The sequence below is a fragment of the Rutidosis leptorrhynchoides genome, chromosome 3, assembly GCF_046630445.1.
Source record: "Rutidosis leptorrhynchoides isolate AG116_Rl617_1_P2 chromosome 3, CSIRO_AGI_Rlap_v1, whole genome shotgun sequence".
Classification (NCBI taxonomy): Eukaryota; Viridiplantae; Streptophyta; class Magnoliopsida; order Asterales; family Asteraceae; genus Rutidosis; species Rutidosis leptorrhynchoides.
The window spans coordinates 529,899,941-529,924,134 of NC_092335.1; positions in this window are offsets into that span (position 1 = coordinate 529,899,941).

Here is a 24,194-nt window from a genome sequence, read left to right on the forward strand (position 1 = left end):
GTTCATGTTTAATTCTGAGATTTAAAAGTGATTTTGCTCAGGATTCTTCAGCAATTTATCTAATCGCTACCTCTGGATCATATTACAACTGATTTTATGCCACAATTCGTTCGAATTGAAATTTTGATAAATCTCAACCACAAAGAGGTGTTGTAAAGATGAAGGCAGAAGCATCTGTTCTTGTATCAGATTCGGTTACCTGCACTTGAAACATATTCGGTATTCAATTCAATTACTGGACTCGGTATTTAGTTACTAGTCTTACTTGATTCACGTTGTGTTAGCTTAAGGCCCAATAAAGGCCTACCGAAATCAAGTTGGGCTATCCGACTTATCTTGGGGCCAACAGCTTACCGAATATACAAAGCCCAATAACTCAAATTTGTTGGCATTTTTACATCTTTGGTCCCTGCCAGAGTTTAAGGATTTTGCAAGGATAGTCCCTGACTAAATCTTACTCAAATTCAGACAGATTTGGCCCCTGACAGGTTTCTAAGTTTTGCAGGCCTAGTCCTTACCGAATCTGGACTAACTGTGCAACAGTTTTCACTAGTTCAAACTTAACGAAAGTTAAACGTCCAAAAACAAAATTTGATTCACCGGAATCATATTTTGAGGGGAGAAAAAGCGAGAATACTTGAAAAAGCGATAATACTTGATATTATTCAACGTTTTGTGATAATGAAGCGTATTACACAAGATTTACCTCTGAAACGCGATTTCATTGAACGATTCAATCATCGAGACAAGAGATGTTCTTGTTATTAAAACAATCCCAGAAAATGTGCTTGTATCACATTTGTGGAAGCTACAAAAGCTACACAACTTGAGTTGATTGCCTTATTAATGACTCCACCTGAACCATCCTCTGTTGAAGAGAATAGACATTATGAATATGGTTGTTCATGCCACAACAGAAGTAAACGTTCTAATTGTATCTTTATACAACACAAACTTCATCAACAACTTCAAACAGAACTTCAACAGATGAAAGAACAAGAAGATGAACTGAGAATTCTAACGACATCTTCAGAGATTTCCAAGTTGAAAGCTCAAATCAAAGAATTGGAATCTCTCGTTGCATACACTAAATCAGAATATGAAAAGATTCAAAAGAAAGTGACTACTCTTCAAAGTGACTTAGAGAGTCAAGCAAAGACTTACAAAGAAAAAGATGAGAGTACCGCTCACATCATTCAGGACCTTCGTTCCCTGATTATTGAAAAACTAATACTTTTCAAGGAACGTGAGCTTGATTCAAAGATCATTATTCAACTTTGCAATGATCTTGATCATGCTCGGATTCAAAATTGAACATTAACTAGTTACTTTGCATCTCTGAGTTACAAAAGGAGTTAGATGTTAAATCAACATCAATTCCGAAACCCAAATTAGTGTCACTAGGAGTTAATACTGATCCGATATCAGTAGTGGATGAACCAAAGACTATGATTCCAGATCCCCTCAAACAGTTGAGAAGATTGTCATCAAGATGGAATCCACTCCTCCTACAGTTCCTAAACCCAAGAAATCATTTTCCTCAAGCAAAAAGATTTATTCTGGTTATGAGACCAACGTGAATCGTCCGTTTATGAAAAACACATATGGGGAGAATGGAGAGATTACGGGTTATCGCGATCAATATGGTTGGTTTCCACACAAAACCAAGAAGTCATCCATAGATCCGAGAAAAACCCCTTGTACCAAAGTTGAACTAGTTTATCAAACCTCAAAGCTTCAGTTTCCGAAACAAGTGTCAATCAAAGGTGGCACCACACCTGTTTCTTCAACAACAACCAGATACTCTTTTCAAGAGTTGTTCAAGTTTAAGCCAAGATCCGTGATTATGACTAAAACTTCATTCCCTTCAGTGCCACCAGAACTATTCTCAAAAGCTAAACCAAGTATCCCAACAAAGTGGAGTGAGGAATCCATAGATGCAATTGATAATACCTACCAGTGGTATTTCAAACGAAGATGATTTGACTTCACTACTGTTTCCATATACTTTTGTATGGGGCCCGGTCTTCAAAGAGATGTTAAACATCACATGTACCTTGACTGACGTAACTTGTTAAGGGGGAGAAAGTGTTCTTACTTCTAGAGGGAGCAAAAGTTATTCTTTCTAGGGGAGTGAACACATGCTTACCACGATTCCTGACTCTGATACCTTGATTAAGTTTTCGCATTAGTCAAGGGGGAGCTATGCATGAAGATTTAATGCCGATTATCTTTGCGTAGGCTCTGATACCCTTTCCCTCCCAGATCAAAATATGCTTAAGAGTTAATCACATTTTGAGGGGGAGATATAAGGGAAAGTAGGAGGTCTTCAGCAATTTGAAAATTCGAAGAAGATTCTCAAGAAGTCTATTGAAGCTCTAATATGGAGTCAATACAAGAAGTATGCTAAATAATTGCACACTATCAATGCAAAGGGGGAGATTGTTAGGACCCCAGGAATTGCATAGATAGTGTGCCATGCCTTAAGAGTGGTGGGATATGACGAGAGCTATAAATATCCTACCAAGGCATTCTTATAGGTGAATATCACACATAACTAAAGTACCTAAGAGAGTTTAAGACAGTTGTAGAATTAGTCAATATTGTACATTTGACTAATTCTTTCAATATTCATATCAATCTTTATAGATATTCATATATTCATACGATATTCATCACAATACACCTCAACACCGCCTACCATTATTGCTCGTCTTTGATAATTGGCAGGGCGGACGGATAAGGACGAGTTTTTCCACTTCTTGCGAACACTAGCCTTCAAGAGTTTCACAAAGTTAACCCTGTCGTTGAAAGAATACCAACTTTGCTGCCTTTTTTGATAAGAATAAATATTTTTAAACAAGACCAATGTGGGTGGAAACTGGAAAATGGTTGCACCACATCTCAAAGAGCGTGACGCGGCAAGCGCTATAAGGGTGCAATTGGCCAATACCAATATTGAAATAATTGAGAACCTCCGTGAAAAAAGGAGTCGAAGGATAGCGCAAGTTTCCTTCCACCATAACTTGCCGATACACAGTAACCTTATTAGCAATAACAGTGTCCACGCGCTGATCATGAAGAGGCGCGATGGGGTTTAAGTCGCGCAAGGGTGGGTACCACTCTATCAATTTCGCGGTTGCGCGCTCAGTAATAACGGACCTAATGCTCCCGGAGTTAAGAGGCTCACCAGAAGAAGAGGAATTAGACGCCATCTATCACAACAAAATCAAAAAATATCTCAAACAAAAGAAACTAAATACGCGTTCACCTGAACACTTAAAGTTGAACCAGGAAGCCATAAGAGATAGGCAGAGAAGATTCGCGCTGGATCAGAGAAATCAAAGAAAGTAAAAAAGTGGGAGAAGAAGTTATGAGGTATTTATAGGAGAGTAAAAACACTAGAAGCGTTTCAAAAGAAGTTGAGAAAGGGCGGTTAAAAAATAAACGGCTAAGATGGAGCCATGTGTCGAAAAGCATGAAAGGTAGAACAGCGAAGCGACTAGAGGTGGCTGAAGTGACAGCCCAGACACTGTAGCAGACTGACAGGCGCCGCCAGAATTCTGATGCATTTAATGCAACAAGAAGACATATTATTTAAATAGAATAATACAGAAAATAAAGGCATTTTGGTGCAAGGCAAGCGGATGGCAGTCATAAGTTGAGTTCAACACCATGCGGAATTCTTGCGCATAATATTGAACTGGGGGGACTTAATGATACGCATACCCGATTATCTCGTGTAGCGCATCAAACAGCATCACCATATGGGCCACACATATCACGCGCTAAAGGAAACAAACGCTAGGTCGCGGTCCTGGCGCAACTCTTGTTCTGGCGCCAAAGGTACGCGTGCGTGTCAGACGACGCTGTAGCTGGCAGAAGTATACATGGCAGACAAGAATCAGGTCCGGCAAAATACTTTTTACTTTTGTCAGGTCAGCTCACACAAGGAGGTACTGTTGGCAGGTCACGACCCTTTAACTCTATTATGTGGCAATAGAAGACAAAAAGGTTTACCCTATAAATAAAGGAACGGCAACAGGGGCTACACATTCATTCCACTTTCACACATATACTATTTTTAGCATCTTAAACAGTAGCGCCCCTGTAACAGCGCAACTCTACCCGCGCTACTGGACTCATAGTACGTCACTAGACTTACCCTTGATATATAGGTAACGTTCTATGAACATAAACCTTACAATCTAGCACGAACCATCGTTAACCAGGCAGCCCGTCGATGGTGGGTCTACGTTTAACCACCCCTGCTGAGATCGTCATCTCGTAAGGGGTTATTCACAGTACTTCAGACTGGAGAGTTAAACTCAATCGACCTTTAAATCCCCCTTTATTGATGTCAAGCATGGACCGAGCCCGATACATTTATTCTATGCTTGATCAATAAGCTAGTTTAGTTATCTTCTTCCTTAAAGGGAACTAGGATGTTGATTAATTCCATTGGGGATTAATACTTGTCCAAGGTGAAGACAAGTTGATCTAAGTTAGAGGTAATCTTTCGACGGGATAGAAGGATTAGGTTTGTTGTCTACAAAGGAGTAAAAGGCTTGTAAATCGGATCTCCACCGGATTTGGAGAAAGAGGCTTAGTGAAGTAAAACTCCCGATTAGTGAATCAGGGAGTGGATTAAGGTGGATAGGTAACATCTACTCGAACACTATAAATCCTCGTGTTTATGTTCTTTACTTTACATTCTGCATTACTTCAAACTTAAACACTACACACATTGGGTTTGAGTTGATTAAGTTGATCAAGGTTTGTTCAAATCTTGTTGATCATCGAAAAAATTTTATAAATCGTATTAAGTAACTATTCACCCCTTGTTACTTATATAGTGGGTTGGGTTAAGGGTCAAAATGGTTTCTATATGTATTTGGTCGAAACGGGTCATGTTGATCCAGGCACAAGTTTCACATAAAGATTTAAACTTTTTTTTTCTTTTTCTCATTGATATTAGGTTTGCCACATATGATTACAAAAATCATATTATGTTAGTAACAATATCATATCAAATAAAATAAAGTGAAGTGGCATGTTGGACCTTCACCTGCTAAGCTGTTTAAATATTACCCATATGATCCGTCATAGATGAAAAATAATCCGGATTTATTCCTAATTTTCAAATAAAATGTGATGGCATGTTTTATTATTCACAATGCATATGTTTTTCAACTACAATTACTCATCTTATTTCTTTTTACAAAGGAGCGTACTGACAGATCACTATCATCGATGACGGTGATGACAATCCAAATGTACACCTTATGCATGACATATTAATGACTTACTCGTTCTACAATTTTGATCTTGGTTACTGTCAGGTATTACGCTACGGTTGCTAGTTAATTGTGTTGATCATAAAAGATGAATCAGAAGCATTCTGGTGTTTTGTTTTCTATTAGAACGCGTGAGGAGGTTAGATGCAGACAATCGTTCATCTATCTTAAATAAAAAGAAGTTATTTCTCCACCCGGAGTGAAACATTCCAAAAGTAGAGAAAGTCCTGAATCTCTATATTCAATGGATAAATAGATTGCTTCCAAGAGGACCTCCGACCAACAAGTAAGAATATTTTTCAAAGAATAAAATAAAATAAAAAAATGAGACTTCATGAAACTGGTATAATCAAATTTCCATGGATGCCTGGAATTCGATTTAGACTCTAAGTAACAGTCAAGTCGTCATTCTCATTCAATTTTCACATTGAGTTCTACTATAGAAGCTTTCAACGTAAATCCGCGACGAAAATATTTCACTCACTGAGAAGTGATAACCTGTGACTAGATCGTCCTGAAGACAAATCAACGGAAAGAAGTTGCATTTGGAAGTGTTGTTGACTTAACATTTAGGTTTCGACATAACAAAGATCGCACTGTCTTTTCGCACCGAGGCGCAATTCATTACAAATGGTCTAGTATATATAGCAGTTTTCAAAAGATATGATTTTTCATTTATTTTCACTTTTTATAGTTTAATATTTCATATTCATTATCAATACTGTACTTGTTTATAAATCAAAAAGTTACTTGATATAATATACGATTTCAAAATACATCCACTCTATACCAATGATATAACTATATTTCCCAATTTATAAATAACTAATCTGTCATTTATTTAATAACAATATTTTTGAACTCGAATGACTTGAATGCAACGTCTTTTGAAATATGTCATGAATGACTCCAAGTAATATCTTTAAAATGAGCAAATGCACAGCGGAAGATTTCTTTCATACCTGAGAATAAACATGCTTAAAAGTGTCAACCAAAAGGTTGGTGAGTTCATTAGTTTATCATAATCAATCATTTCCATAATTTTAATAGACCACAAGATTTCAATTTTTTTCATAATCAACATACAGGCATTTCGCAATCTGTATGAAAATCATTCATATGATGAACACCTGGTAACCGACATTAACATAATGCATATAGAATATCCACCGCATACCGGCACCTCGCAATCAGTATGCCATATATATAACGGCAATCGCAATCAGTATATATATAAATCGAAGTATTAAAGCAGTTCATATCTCTAATTGGGGCGTGTCAAAGCCCATAGATCGATCTTTAGGGTTCGCGTCAATTAGGGGCCATTTCCCTAATTCTTAGGCTACCAAGCTAAAAGGGGCGATATTCGGTCTAATAATCCAACCACAGAATGTAGTTTTGAGTACTTGTATCTATTTCGTCAAACATTTATAAAACAGCGCATGTATTCTCAGCCCAAAAATATATATTGCAAAAGCATTTAAAAAGGGAGCAAATGAAACTCACGATACGATATTTTGTAGTAAAAATATGCATACGACGGTACTGAACAATGCAGGGTTGACCTCGGATTCACGAGCCTATATCAATTATATATATTAAAACATATAATCGTAATCGAACAAATTTATATATTATTATTAGTGATATAATTGTTATATTTATTAATTTATAGATTTTATTAATTAATTAAGTATATTTATTTTATAAATACTTTAAATAAATAATTAATATTTATTATAAAAATATTAATATAGTTACGTTATATGTATTAAAATTTTTTAATGTAATTAATATTTATTTGGCAAAATATTATTAATAATAAATAAAAAGTTGTATTTTTATAATAATAATAATGATAATAATAATTATAAAATGATACTAATACTAATATTAATGATAATAATAATTATATTATTAATATTAGTAATAATAATTGTTAACATAATAATAACAATGATTAATAATTATAATAATAATAATAATAATAATAATAATAATAATAATAATAATAACAATAATAATAAATATATTACTACCTTAAAGTAACATGTAACGACCCGGATTTTTCCGATCGCTTTACACTTATAAGATTAATATTTACATAAATTAAAACTTACCAACATGATAAGCAATCTAAATTGTTGAGATTTATGATTTTGAAAAGAGTTTTACATAACGTTTAACCGTCTAGTTTGACCGATGATATCACGAACTATACAATATATGTTAATTATACGTTTGTGTATATATATGTATATATACATATTTAACATGATTTAAGGATGTTTAAATATCTCATTTTGTATTAATAACAATAAGTTATAAGTATATTTTGAAACTACTAACTTAAGCTTTCAAAACGATAACTATACGTAACGTTATTTGACATAAATACTTACGACCTATAATGTTTATACATATATCGTATATATAATGTATTTAATCACTTTTAAAGACTTAAATACATAAAACAATATAAGTATATTCACAAAAGATAGCTATATTTGAATCCTCATTCCATTTTTCACAAGATTTCTATACGTATATCTAGAGTATATGTACCCGTATCATACCTAGCTTCTATACGTATTTACTATTGGTATATACACATCAAATCACCACCAACCAGCCCTTGTTCATGCCTTATGTATAAGGTAACTACTTTTGTTATTTAGTATGACAATTTCACATGATTAAAAGATCTTTTCACAAAATTACAAATTTATACACCTTTTACACCACCATAAATACATGCATCCATTTTCAATTTTTGGATCATCATTTCTCTAGCTAAACACACACACTTACTAGCCTCATGTCTCTCTAAGAACTCCAGCAAAAATCCTCTCAAGAATCACCTTAAACACCACCATAAAAAGATCAACAAAAACACTACAAAAATACAACTTTCAATTCAAGTTTATGTCTTAAGTTGCTTCCAATCTTTCATCCAATTTCATCACTCTTTTGGTTCTAGGTTTTTACTCCTCTTTTACAGCAATCTTGTCCAAGTAACTTGAGGTAGTAACTTTGTTCATAACCTTATTCGATTCATATATATATAGCTATCTTATTGTATGGTATACAATTTTAACAACAAAAACATAGTTTGAATGATTTCAAACTTGTTTGCAAACTAAATAGATCCTTCTAACTTAACTTTTAAAATACTTCAAGACCTGTAATATAACTTAAATATATGCTAATTTAACAAGGTATAACTTGGTTTTTCAAAGAATACCTTAAAAAAACTGTTTTTATGACGTCGGAGTGCAACCGGGGGCTGTTTTGGGTTGGATAATTAAAAACCATCTTGAACTTTGAATTGGAGGTTTATATTCTGGAAAAATGATATTTCTTATGAATATGTTAACACATAAAAATTTCATGATTTAATTCCTAGTATAAGTATTTTTAGAAAAATGGTCATTAAATGATGTTTTTGTAACAAAAATGATTAACTTCATAAGTTTCACCAAAATTTGACCTATGACCTATGATTTCGAATACAAACTAAGGTATTTACAGTTCATATTCTTAAAGAGGGACTCGATCCAAGGAAGTGGAAAGTTGAATCAACGAAAACGGAGTTGTAACGAAGAAATTATGACCAAAACAAAATCGGATATCCAAGACTAGTTTAGCCAAGAAAATAATTGGAGAAAATTAAATAAATTACATCTTCCTAAAGTAACATGATATTTTATACATATGTACTCATAATTTAATTTTATATGGTTCAGGATCACCCGTAAACAATACGAGAAGATTAATCATAAGATCCCATGATTGTACGCAACACGTCATTTGACAACACCGGTACTTTATGTACGCAACACGTCATTTGACAACACCGGTACCATGGGTCAAGATTAATCTCGACCAATACATATACGATGGGGGTTTTATTTATTTCATTGGGGGTTTATTAAACAACTAAATATGAACCATTAAAATTGAATTACTAACATCGGACTGCTAACTACGGACTAAGGAATTATTAAAAGTATTAAAAGTATTATAAGTATATATATGTGACGATTGTTTAAAAAGAAAAGGTATTGATATATTATATATGGATAGGTTCGTGATATCAATCGGAGACCAAGTCGAAATTACATATCTTCAAGACAAAAGTGAGTATATAGTCCCACTTTTAAACTCTAAATATTTCGGGATGAGAATACATGTATTTTATGTTTTACGCTATGGACACAAGTAACTGAAAAATATATTCTACGTTGAGTTGTACCACTGGCATACTTCCCTGTAGCTTGGTAACTAATATTTACAGCGGTATTGTAAACGCGAATCCTGTTGATAGATCTATCGGGCCTGACAACCCCAACCGGACTGGACGACCAGTATTCAACGGTTGCACAGTACTTCGTTTCGTGACTACACCTTGGTACGGTGTAGTAAGATTTCATAATAAAGGGAATATGCGACGTGATTAAATGTTAAGTATGGTTACCAAGTGCTCAACCACTTAGAATATTTTTATTAAAATGTTTATATATGAAATCTTGTGTTCCATTGTTATAACGCTGCTAGCATCAAACCTATATATCTCACCAACTTTATGTTGACGTTTTAAAGCATGTTATTCTCAGGTATGAATTAAGTCTTCCGCTGTGCATTAGCTCATGTTAAGGATACTACTTGGGACCTTTTAAGCCATGATACAAAGACGTTGCATTCGAGTCATTGGAGTTCAATAGAGAATATAAATAAGTAAATGACAGATTAGGTCATTTGGATATTATGAAATGTTAGACGAAAATGTCAAATATTGATGTAATGATAGTTTGCCTTTTAAGAATAAATGCAACGTTTGTAAAATGTATCATATAGAGGTCAAGTACCTCGCAATGTTATCATATGTTATTGAATTCGTCCCTATGGATTGGGTCGGGTCGTCTCATGTGGTATCAGAGCGTTGGTCTTAGCGAACCAGGCCTTGCATTAGTGTGTCTAACTGGTAGTTGTTAGGATGCATTAGTGAGTCTGGACTTTGACCGTGTCTACATGTCAAAAGTTTTGCTTATCATATCTAGTCGAAAATCATCTGCTTATCATCCTTAAGAATTGCCTTCTTAGTATTCTTAAGTCTAGACACGTCTTACTGCATTTGGTGCATCGATAGTGTATAGACAAAATTCGTATCCTAGCGTATCTGTTGCTATAGACATTGCCTGACGAATTTCAAAGATTCTCCGTAATTCACGGGATTTTGAGTATTATAAATACATATGTAAATTATGTATTGAAGAATACCAAACCCAACTCCTATAATCTATTCCAAACCAAAAATTCATTTCCCCGACTGTACAAGATGAACTCCGCGTCCAGTTCGAATTCCTCCGACTCCGACAGCTACGCTGATATGGATTTCCATTCGGGCTCCGAAGGCAGCGTCACTGGAATGGATCAACCAATTTCTCATCATCTATTCTAGATGAATTGGGGATGGGTTCGTAGTATACTAAATTATTGGAGACAAGAAGAAGGTGATCCCTTTCACCCACCGAATTGCCCCATTGGCGACGAACCTGAAGCACTTACCGGCGAACCTGTTCGAGAAACCATTTTCTCTCTCATTTCTCGAGTATCTCGTCACGATTATATCCTATCCCATATTTCGGATCTTGTTCATTCGCTCACTCCAACCGCCAATCATCCTGGTGTACTAGCAGAAATTAACGAACTTCGCGCTCGTGTGACGGCTTTGGAGAACACGGTGCGAAGGTTACAAACACCAGCAGCAGCACCAGCAGCATAACCAGTACCGTTAACAACATCAACCTCGCAATCTTCAGTACCAGTAGCATCATCGACGTCAACGACATCATCAGCATCAACACCAACCGTATCATTACCACCACCAACAATCACATCCGCACCACGTACCTCAACATCATCATCTGAACTTCGAATATGATCTTTGTTCTACATATCATTCTACACCGATTACCTCTTCTTTACGTATCGTTCTTCGTTCGACATGACGATTATGTAATCTCTAATGTTTTGGAGATTATGTAATCTAGTAATAACGATAAATCAAATGAGTTGAATATTTTATTGACTCATTAAATTCATAGTTACCTCCGAAGAAAATATATATGCAAATATATTTTCATAAAGATTGTAATTAAAAATTTCATTCGTACAAACTGTTAATGATGAAAATATTTTAACGGGTGGGTAGTACCCAAGGAATATTTAGAATTCACATTAACAAGTTACACTGTACATTCTTCGAATCTGATTCAACGATCATTTATTATCCTACTTACAATTATCGATATACGTATCCGTTCACCCCAGATTAACCATTTCCATTTAAATTTCATATTTGGATTTTTACCTATCCGAATCCAACAAGTGGCATAATGAAGAAACATTGGCAAAATAAAAATTGTTAGAAACAGATGAATTAATTAATTGAAATTGTGATAGGATTACACGCTAACTGTTCCGGCTAACTGTTCCCAGCTAACTGATTAATATTTAATTTATCGCAATTTACATTCTTGCAATTTTAATTTCTGTACTTTACATACCGTCAGGACACATGTACAACAACACGTCGGATTAATTCTGAGACAACACGTTGTATAATGGGTCATGATATATATTTATTTATTTTACGCATTTTAAATAACGGGACACGTATACAAGGTTTCGACTTATCATATTGATCCATCTATATATATATATTTCGGAACAACCATAGACACTCTATATGTGAAGGTGGGAGTTGGCTATACAGGGTCGGAGTTGATTCCAAAATATATATATACTTTGAGTTGTGATCGACACCGAGACCAGTACACGGGTCACGATACGTATTAAGTAATTCGAATATTATATATTTAGTTCATATATGAATTTATTGAACCATTGGACAATCGGACTATTGGACTGCTAACTTTGGACAATTAAAAATGAGTTAAAATGATGATTATTACATATGAAACTAAACAATCCTTCAAGTTTGCCACTTGATTCTATTTTAAACCTCATTTGTATCTTGACGATTACAATTCGCATTCACAACTTTTCATGATTCTTGAAAACATCTCGATCAAGAAGTTCAACCAGCCGCACCTCGTCTACGGAATAAAGATTTATGCATACAGTTATGCACCTAAAAATTTTTGAACTCGAAGTTATAGTTAAAACGTATCCGCATCGAATTCCTTATCATCCATTAACAAAAACAATCACGCGATTCCTTTTCAATTAACTAATTTTGTCACAGCTCCACTTCGATATCTCAGTAAGACTACTCTTATTACAATCTCGATATATATATATATACGTTGTTCTTTCGCCATCATTACCGGAGAACCTTTTATATTCCATCATATTACCATCAGCGTTTAATCATCTAAAAATACAATTCTCCTTAAACCATCTTGGTTTGATAACCAATGACCCAGATCCGATAACTTTGAAAATACTGACGAAGCAGCATGTTGTAGAAGGTCTTAATGACCAAATGTTGATGATAAAAGAAGGAAGTGTTAGGAACGCTCGATAGAAAATTGGTACTGAAAACCGGATTGAACAAACCATGAAGGAGACTCTGAACAAGTTACAAGGACTAAACTTGTACATAAAGAATTATGACGATTCTGTAGCAAACACCTTGCTTCTGAATCTAAACCCTTACGGGTCAATCTTCATCATCATCCTTCGACATTAGAAATTCCAAGATATTATCATATCTTTCATTATAAATATCCTCAATATTTCTGAAGATATTTTCACCACTATCCTTATCTGAAATCATTTATCTCTCTGTAATATCTGCGTTACAATATAAAGGAAACTGTGTTAGTTTCTAAATCCTTCAAGTTTAAAATAGGAATGTTCTGAAGCAGTGTTGGGAACTGATGCATGAACTAGTATAATATAATGAAACTTGATCAACTTCATTATATTACAGTAAGTCATGTTAAGTTTCTAATAGAATATGATGATTCACAGTACCGTCATCATGTGCCATGTTACACGACTTTTACATTCTATCCAATTCCGAAACATATTAAGAACAAATCATCTTGATAGTTCTATTTTCCTGGATATTCTGGTAATTTGACAAATCAAAATCGTGCCATTACCATTCCTTTCTTAGAGCATTAGCTATGTTCATTCCGAATTTTATACCTACGAATTTCGAACTATTGATCGCTTGACTCAAGGACGGGAAGAAGAAACGAAGGGACAAAGTCCCAAAATAGAAATTGAGGTATAGATTACAGCAAATAGGAGAGAGTATTAACTATGGATGACAATGATTATGGAAAACAGAAGCAGGAGCATCGAAATATAAGGAAAGATATCAAACCCAATAACCACCCAGAAACTACAAACCGTGTGTATCAATACGTATGGCGACGTAAAGACACGGGAGAATTAGAAACATTATAATTCCAAGAAAATCATAAAAGTGAATAGATTCTTCTAGCGGTAGATGAAAGAGAAGAATGAAAGATATGAAAGTTAGAAGTATAACAAAAATTAGAACGGGATGAAGCATTTTAAAGGATACCTTAAGGTATGAATTAGAGGAGGAAGAGTAAGAGATGTGAGGTATGGAAGTAAGAAAGGGAAGGAGGTGGATTTATAGTGAAATATCCGACAAAGAAATCGAAACAGATTATCGCATTAAATCAAAGGAGATCCTGTTTTATAAATCATCGAAGAACCAAATCTTATTACATAAGATTTTCTTTAAATCCCTTAAATTCTGGAAATCAATCCTAATCTCGACATCGGTTAAAACAATTTTATATTCACTCATTTCATTCTTTTGTGATAGCTTCACTCGTGCGCTTCACATGACCGAATCGTTTTATCCATATCTTCCAATAATGATAAAACTCTATTAATACCTCATATTCGTCATGAAAACATTCCTATTGTTATTTATGACAACCTCTACCAAATTTCGGGACGAAATTTCTTTAACGGGTGGGTACTGTAACGACCCGGATTTTTCCGATCGCTTTACACTTATAAGATTAATATTTACATAAATTAAAACTTACCAACATGATAAGCAATCTAAATTGTTGAGATTTATGATTTTGAAAAGAGTTTTACATAACGTTTAACCGTCTAGTTTGACCGATGATATCACGAACTATACAATATATGTTAATTATACGTTTGTGTATATATATGTATATATACATATTTAACATGATTTAAGGATGTTTAAATATCTCATTTTGTATTAATAACAATAAGTTATAAGTATATTTTGAAACTACTAACTTAAGCTTTCAAAACGATAACTATACGTAACGTTATTTGACATAAATACTTACGACCTATAATGTTTATACATATATCGTATATATAATGTATTTAATCACTTTTAAAGACTTAAATACATAAAACAATATAAGTATATTCACAAAAGATAGCTATATTTGAATCCTCATTCCATTTTTCACAAGATTTCTATACGTATATCTAGAGTATATGTACCCGTATCATACCTAGCTTCTATACGTATTTACTATTGGTATATACACATCAAATCACCACCAACCAGCCCTTGTTCATGCCTTATGTATAAGGTAACTACTTTTGTTATTTAGTATGACAATTTCACATGATTAAAAGATCTTTTCACAAAATTACAAATTTATACACCTTTTACACCACCATAAATACATGCATCCATTTTCAATTTTTGGATCATCATTTCTCTAGCTAAACACACACACTTACTAGCCTCATGTCTCTCTAAGAACTCCAGCAAAAATCCTCTCAAGAATCACCTTAAACACCACCATAAAAAGATCAACAAAAACACTACAAAAATACAACTTTCAATTCAAGTTTATGTCTTAAGTTGCTTCCAATCTTTCATCCAATTTCATCACTCTTTTGGTTCTAGGTTTTTACTCCTCTTTTACAGCAATCTTGTCCAAGTAACTTGAGGTAGTAACTTTGTTCATAACCTTATTCGATTCATATATATATAGCTATCTTATTGTATGGTATACAATTTTAACAACAAAAACATAGTTTGAATGATTTCAAACTTGTTTGCAAACTAAATAGATCCTTCTAACTTAACTTTTAAAATACTTCAAGACCTGTAATATAACTTAAATATATGCTAATTTAACAAGGTATAACTTGGTTTTTCAAAGAATACCTTAAAAAAACTGTTTTTATGACGTCGGAGTGCAACCGGGGGCTGTTTTGGGTTGGATAATTAAAAACCATCTTGAACTTTGAATTGGAGGTTTATATTCTGGAAAAATGATATTTCTTATGAATATGTTAACACATAAAAATTTCATGATTTAATTCCTAGTATAAGTATTTTTAGAAAAATGGTCATTAAATGATGTTTTTGTAACAAAAATGATTAACTTCATAAGTTTCACCAAAATTTGACCTATGACCTATGATTTCGAATACAAACTAAGGTATTTACAGTTCATATTCTTAAAGAGGGACTCGATCCAAGGAAGTGGAAAGTTGAATCAACGAAAACGGAGTTGTAACGAAGAAATTATGACCAAAACAAAATCGGATATCCAAGACTAGTTTAGCCAAGAAAATAATTGGAGAAAATTAAATAAATCACATCTTCCTAAAGTAACATGATATTTTATACATATGTACTCATAATTTAATTTTATATGGTTCAGGATCACCCGTAAACAATACGAGAAGATTAATCATAAGATCCCATGATTGTACGCAACACGTCATTTGACAACACCGGTACTTTATGTACGCAACACGTCATTTGACAACACCGGTACCATGGGTCAAGATTAATCTCGACCAATACATATACGATGGGGGTTTTATTTATTTCATTGGGGGTTTATTAAACAACTAAATATGAACCATTAAAATTGAATTACTAACACCGGACTGCTAACTACGGACTAAGGAATTATTAAAAGTATTAAAAGTATTATAAGTATATATATGTGACGATTGTTTAAAAAGAAAAGGTATTGATATATTATATATGGATAGGTTCGTGATATCAATCGGAGACCAAGTCGAAATTACATATCTTCAAGACAAAAGTGAGTATATAGTCCCACTTTTAAACTCTAAATATTTCGGGATGAGAATACATGTATTTTATGTTTTACGCTATGGACACAAGTAACTGAAAAATATATTCTACGTTGAGTTGTACCACTGGCATACTTCCCTGTAGCTTGGTAACTAATATTTACAGCGGTATTGTAAACGCGAATCCTGTTGATAGATCTATCGGGCCTGACAACCCCAACCGGACTGGACGACCAGTATTCAACGGTTGCACAGTACTTCGTTTCGTGACTACACCTTGGTACGGTGTAGTAAGATTTCATAATAAAGGGAATATGCGACGTGATTAAATGTTAAGTATGGTTACCAAGTGCTCAACCACTTAGAATATTTTTATTAAAATGTTTATATATGAAATCTTGTGTTCCATTGTTATAACGCTGCTAGCATCAAACCTATATATCTCACCAACTTTATGTTGACGTTTTAAAGCATGTTATTCTCAGGTATGAATTAAGTCTTCCGCTGTGCATTAGCTCATGTTAAGGATACTACTTGGGACCTTTTAAGCCATGATACAAAGACGTTGCATTCGAGTCATTGGAGTTCAATAGAGAATATAAATAAGTAAATGACAGATTAGGTCATTTGGATATTATGAAATGTTAGACGAAAATGTCAAATATTGATGTAATGATAGTTTGCCTTTTAAGAATAAATGCAACGTTTGTAAAATGTATCATATAGAGGTCAAGTACCTCGCAATGTTATCATATGTTATTGAATTCGTCCCTATGGATTGGGTCGGGTCGTCTCATAACAAGCTTTAAAAAAATAAATGCTACAGCCCGGGCTCGTACCCGCGACCTCTCGTTCCCCGACCACACGCCTACCATTCCTCTGCTTATTGTTTTTCTATATCAATCCCGGATTATATACTATATAGCCCATTGTCCGTCTGTTCTTCTTCTTCTTCTTCGTTAGAAAGAGCAGCAACAGACTAAGGTTGATCATCATCATTTCACTCATCTCATCATCATTAACATCACATCGTCCTCATCGCCACATTTTTATCATCATCATCATCATAAATCATCTAACATGTGACGACCCAGAAATTTTTGACCAAATTTAAACTTGATCATTATAGGATTTCGACACAAATAAGCAAAGTCTGTACTATTGAGTCTCAAAACTTGTTAACTATTTTCATGGATTCATTTAACCTTTGACCAATTCCCAACGATTCACGAACAACTATTTGTAAATGGATTCATATATGTTTGAATATATAGATAGATATAATTAATAATTTAAAGTATAATTTAAGATATTATATGTTGTTAAAATTAACTATGTAAAAATAAAAATAAAAATAAATAAATAAATAAATAAAAAATTTGGAGGTCGACTGATAATATCCATTTACACAACTTGACATTCAATATATATTTATATATATTTATATATATTTATTATTATTACCAACCAATTAATCAATCAGGCTTTTAACATTTAGTGATAATGGAATCAACTATCAATCTAATTTGCTTTTATCTAAAGGAAAACAGTGATAATAGAACATAGACAAAACAACCGATGGCTTCACTGTTTGTAATTGTTTTCATTATTGTTTGATATAAATTCATTCTTGCCACTATCTATATACATAATACTTGATGAATTCAACCACAACACCACTTGACACTTCTTCCATTCTTTTCATTTTTTTCTCTCTATTTTGTTCAAAGGGAAACCCGTCACTTTACAACCTTACTATCTTAAACCACCTTCAATCCGTTAAATCACCTCACAACCCTTAAAACCCTTCGATCAAACTGATGATGTAGCGTGAGGGTACGAAATAGTATTATTTTTAATACAAAATACTACAAAATATGACACAAGTTTTATTAATTTACGGATGGAATATACCTAAACCTTGCTACAACACTATAGGCAGTGTACCTAATCGTAGAGTAGTGTAGTTTTTAGTAAGCCCGGTTCGTTCCACAGGGAGCTAGTGATTACGTACTATATTTTTATAAAACTATATTTATATATATATATATATATATATATATATATATATATATATATATATATATATATATATATATATATATATATATATATATATATATAAGTAGTAATATTATTATAAAAGGGGGTTTTTTACCGTTTAATGACCGGTTTGTCGATTTTATATTTTTAAGCGTAAAGATAAATGACAATAATTAAAGTGCGTAAAATATATAAATGACGATAAATAAAATAACAATAAATAAAATTTCGATAGAATATGAAATAAAAAGATTATGCTTATTTAAACTTCCGTAATCATGATGTTTAACGTTTTGATTTTAATTAATTGTTACTCGGGTTAATTGTCCTTTGTCATGGTTTATTTGATACCTATCTGGTTTTTATCCATAATAGTCCATCGGTCATAAATATAAAGTGCGAGTGTCCTCGTCAAATTACCCTTATACCCGAAGTCAAATATTCCAACTAATTAAGGATTTAAACTGTGACGCAGTTATCACTTCTGTCAACAATTACACCAGTTATCACTGTATGTAATCCACCCCTGTTTTGATTAGATACGAATATTAATTTACCCACTTGATCAGTTTGAATAATCAATTACCCAACCCGAATAATTAATTAAATGATTATAATAGATTCCATATGAACGTCACTAAATAGGACAACCATAATCATTATTAATTATTAGGATAATTAATTTGAAGATAGGTTCGACAGACTCCAATGAGTTGTCACTCAATTAGACAATACCCCCCATCTATTAATAGTCAATAGTCCAATTTCCAAAAGTGTCGGTCTTTTGCCCAAACCTTAATTATGGTACAAAATCCAATAACCCAGTCTTAATATTTAGTCAAACATCACGATTACTTCGGCTTAAATAAGCATAATAATAACTTAGTTACGAGACATTAATTTAAAAAGGAAGAACATAACTTACAGTGATTATTAATCGTGTAGCGTTACACGGACAGAGTTTCGACTTTAAAACCCGTAAAACATTCCTTACAATAACCCAATTATTATTAAACTTAAACTAAAATTAAAATTATAATTATAAATATATATATTACATGTAAAGAGAAAGAAAGAAGAAAAGGTGTTCTTTTCATTACACCGTGAATTTCATTTTATAGACAATTGGTGATTTGAAATTTTCACTTATGACCCCTTAACTATGCTCAATTAACAACTTTTTATTATTTATTATTATTCTTATTATGAATTATTTAAATATTATATTATATTCTTGAGCATAGTTAACTTGTAATTTTAGCTCCGTTGCGTTGAGCGTTGATAGTTGGCTCGGGTACCGGTTCCGAATTTTCGAACGTCCTTGCGTACAATTTAATATCTTGTACTTTGCGTTTTGTAACTTGTACTCTTGTCATTTTTAGATGTTTCTCATCAATAAATTGAACCTTTTGAATTGTATCTTGTACATTTGAGCTTTTTGGACGTTTGTGTCTTCAAATCTTCGTTTTCGCCTTTTGTCTTCGCACTTATTTATTTAAACAATTACAATGAAAATATAATACAATTACATATGAAAACCTATTATTTAGAAGGGATATTGCTATGAAATATATGTTCCTTTTTAGCCTTATCAAATATCCCCACACTTGAGCGTTGCTTGTCCTCAAGCAATACAGAACTTGAAATAAAAACATACATGAATCACTTTTTTATTCATCACACTTTGTACATTAGTGATTTTGATATGGTGGTATAAACAATGATAGTAACGATAGAACCATGGTTAAAGGTGGGTGTGTCATCCACAGTTGCCTCGGGTTTAGGTCAACGACACTTGCAATCAAATAGCCGATTTACTTTTGGTTTCCAAAGCAAAGTGCACATTTGAAAGGTGGTTTACAGTCCCACATGACTATGAAAATGTAGATCCTTAAGGAAATTGGATCTTTATGAAAACATTTGATCTTTTTGAAAATTTAATCTAGCTTTTACCCTAGATAAGTTTTCCGGAATAACCCTTCACCAGTGTTTGCAAAATATTTTTGTGGGTTGTGTGGGTTTCAGATTTGAAAATTTTAGCTCAACACTTGTGGTTTTGTGTTACCCACTTGCTAACCTTGTATTGGGAAAGCAACACGTCCAGTTTACTTGTTCCGTATATTACCTTTCGGCAAACTACCGCCCGGTTGTAAAGGAAAGCGATGAACAAGAAACTGTTAAGGCAATGTCTAATGACATGCATATGATTATGGTCTTAAAATGTGTCAGATGCTAGTACTATCCTTTGTAGGAGCAATAGTAAAGATCATCCTATGATTTTTCGGTCTGGCACAAGGTCCTGTCTCCGACCATGCTATGCAACCACCGTTTCTTACGGTTGACACCCGATTTGGTTCAGGTGACCTAATGAATTCCAATGAATTCTCAGGATTTTACGTTCAATGGTAATGAACGCATTGAAAATAGGTTTTCAGAAAACAAATCGGTTTGTATTTTGATCAAAATATTTTCTCGTTCAAGCTCGAGTTTAGATATCATCGAATTCCATGAGTTTGAATTCTCAATCTTTAAGGTCAATCTCAAGGATTGAGTAATATCAGTCTTAAAAGCTGATTTTTAATCTTTAAGGAGATTATCCTTTCTGGGGATCTGATTCATTAGTCTTATCAAGCTAATTTGCACGGTGCCCCCCCCATTGTACGAGATAAATCCTTCTCATGGTTAGGATAAATCTGACCACTTGGCGACCCTGTTTGATGCTGAGGTCCGTGGATTTCCTGCTGATTTTAGAGATGACTTTTCTAGATTTTTCGTCAACCTACAGCAGGTCTGGACGACAACTTCTTGACCTAAATTAAGAAGCGCGTGTCTTTTTCGGAAGACTTTACTTCCTTTTAATGATGGAATTGATTCATCGTGTAGATCCATCTTTCTTTAAAATATATTACAGTAAACCGGGTAAAACTGATTAGTATCGTCCAAAGCAAAAGTACCTGCAATAATTCTTATACAAAAATGTGATAGATAGTTTTTAATTGAATAACTTGGTACATTCTCCCCACACTTAGCTTTTATTTATTCTTTTCTTTGCCTTTTTATTCTCTTCTATCCCATTTTAAATGAATTCAAGCATTTTGGGTTGTTTCTCAATTTATGTCCTCGAGGTAACAATAATTTCGGCATTAACACCTAGTTTTATCGTTCATAAATATGTATAAACATGATTTTGAATTCATTTAGTTGAAATTTTTTCAAATTTTCACAAAATTTGGCAATTAAAACATGTGTAAACCCGAAAGAATTTATAACCCTTCCCCAAACTTGAGATCTTGCAATGCTCTCATTTGCAAGAAATCAGTAAAAATTTAAATTCATGAGGGTGATTAGTGTAGAAAAATGATTAAAAATACCGAGTTTGCAAACATATTGTTGTTATTTCAAATTTGATATTTTGTTTTTTGTCGTCAAAATTAGTACTTTTTTCTGAACTTAATGACAGTCTTTGAAAGTGCGTTGTTTTACCCTGTTTTGTATATAACATAAAATACAAAAATACATAATTTTGAAGTTGGGTATATTACCCCACGTTCAAAAATTTATAAAATCTAATATTTTTTTTTGGCATACTTTAAATCAATTAAATTAAAAATAATGATAACAAAATTTCTCGTCCCGCCCTCGGTTAAAGTAATTTCGGTTCAACTACCTAATCTTCAACTCACGACGAATTTTAGAAATCATTTTTTTACTTAATGAAATAAAGTAAATTTTGTTTTTAAATTCACACAAAACTTAAATTTAAAAAGCATATTAATTTCATATAAAACCTACAAAATAAAAAAAAATCAGAATGGGGGGAGAAAACTAGTTCTTTAGTGTCTGCTAGCGGAAAAGACCAATCGGATTCCATTCTCGGAACTACACGAGAACAGAACAACTAACTCTAGAGAGCATTTTCTTTTTAGAACACTTGAATCTCCCCACACTTAGGTAGCTGTGGTGTCGAAATTGTGAATAACTTCATCATCAATTTCTCTTGAAAGCCGATGTTGCTAAATACGTAGGAGAATGTTTGACGTGTTCTAAGGTCAAAGCTGAGCATCAGAAACCATCAGGTCTACTTCAACAACCCGAAATCCCAGAATGGAAATGGGAAAACATTACCATGGATTTCATCACTAAATTGCCAAGGACTGCAAGTGGTTTTGATACTATTTGGGTAATAGTTGATCGTCTCACCAAATCAGCACACTTCCTGCCAATAAGAGAAGATGACAAGATGGAGAAGTTAGCACGACTGTATCTGAAGGAAGTCGTCTCCAGACATGGAATACCAATCTCTATTATCTCTGATAGGGATGGCAGATTTATTTCAAGATTCTGGCAGACTTTACAGCAAGCATTAGGAACTCGTCTAGACATGAGTACTGCCTATCATCCACAAACAGATGGGCAGAGTGAAAGGACGATACAAATGCTTGAAGACATGCTACGAGCATGTGTTATTGATTTCGGAAACAGTTGGGATCGACATCTACCATTAGCAGAATTTTCCTACAACAACAGCTACCATTCAAGCATTGAGATGGCGCCATTTGAAGCACTTTATGGTAGAAAGTGCAGGTCTCCGATTTGTTGGAGTGAAGTGGGGGATAGACAGATTACGGGTCCGGAGATTATACAAGAAACTACCGAGAAGATCATCCAAATTCAACAACGGTTGAAAACCGCCCAAAGTCGACAAAAGAGCTACGCTGACATTAAAAGAAAAGATATAGAATTTGAAATTGGAGAGATGGTCATGCTTAAAGTTGCACCTTGGAAAGGCGTTGTTCGATTTGGTAAACGAGGGAAATTAAATCCAAGGTATATTGGACCATTCAAGATTATTGATCGTGTCGGACCAGTAGCTTACCGACTTGAGTTACCTCAACAACTCGCGGCTGTACATAACACTTTCCACGTCTCGAATTTGAAGAAATGTTTTGCTAAAGAAGATCTCACTATTCCGTTAGATGAAATCCAAATCAACGAAAAACTCCAATTCATCGAAGAACCCGTCGAAATAATGGATCGTGAGGTTAAAAGACTTAAGCAAAACAAGATACCAATTGTTAAGGTTCGATGGAATGCACGTAGAGGACCCGAGTTCACCTGGGAGCGTGAAGATCAGATGAAGAAGAAATACCCGCATCTATTTCCAGAAGATTCGTCAACACCTTCAACAGCTTAAAATTTCGGGACGAAATTTATTTAACGGGTAGGTACTGTAGTGACCCGAACTTTTCCATGTTTATATATATTAATTGAGATTGATATTTACATGATTAAATGTTTCCAACATGTTAAGCAATCAAACTTGTTAAGACTTGATTAATTGAAATATGTTTCATATAGACAATTGACCACCCAAGTTGACCGGCGATTCACGAACGTTAAAACTTGTAAAAACGATATGACGATATATATATGGATATACATATGGTTAACATGAGATTATGATAAGTAAGTATTTCCATAAGTATATTAATAATGAGTTATATACATATAAACAAGACTACTAACTTAAGGATTTCGAAACGAGACATATATGTAACGATTATCGTTGTAACGACATTTAAATGTATATATATCATATTAAGATATATTAATATATCATAATATCATGATAATATAATAATTTAACATCTCATTAGATATAATAAACAATGGGTTAACAACATTAATTGAGATCGTTAACTTAAAGGTTTTAAAACAACACTTACATGTAACGACTAACGATGACTTAACGACTCAGTTAAAATGTATATACATGTA